This window comes from Octodon degus, unplaced genomic scaffold (genome assembly GCF_000260255.1).
Source record: "Octodon degus isolate 3935 unplaced genomic scaffold, OctDeg1.0 scaffold00090, whole genome shotgun sequence".
Taxonomy (NCBI): Eukaryota; Metazoa; Chordata; class Mammalia; order Rodentia; family Octodontidae; genus Octodon; species Octodon degus.
In genome coordinates this window covers 11033772-11034247 of record NW_004524666.1, presented here as the reverse complement: position 1 = coordinate 11034247, position 476 = coordinate 11033772, and positions in this window count along the sequence as shown.

Here is a 476-nt window from a genome sequence, read left to right as displayed (position 1 = left end):
CCTCCCTCGCTGCTCTCCCGGGGCGGGGGGAAAAACACCTTCTCGCCTCCTCCCCGCCTGGGTGTCCCGTCTGGCATCCGCCCTGCTCCCTCCTTTTCCCGCCGCGCCCCTCCCCCAACTACTCAACCCGCCCTCCGTCACACTCGCGCACACCCCCCTCTCCCCTCCCCCAGTGGTTGCGTCCGTGACATCATCATCATGGCAACAAGAGCTGCAGCCTGGGACCGAGGAGCCCGTGTGATTCCTGGCGGCGGCGGCAGTGGCGGCAGTTCAAGCGGCACCACCGGTACCGACGAACGCGGGAGGGCTTCTCTCTGGCTGCCTGTCGCCGGGTGCTCCTGAAGAGGTGGCCTCCCGAGTCCCGACCCCGCCACGCGCGCCGCCGCTCCTCTCGGCGCCTCTAGCGTGCGTGTGTGAGTGGAGGGAGAGAGAGAGAGAGAGAGAGAGAGAGAGAGAGAGAGAGAGAGAGAGAGAGA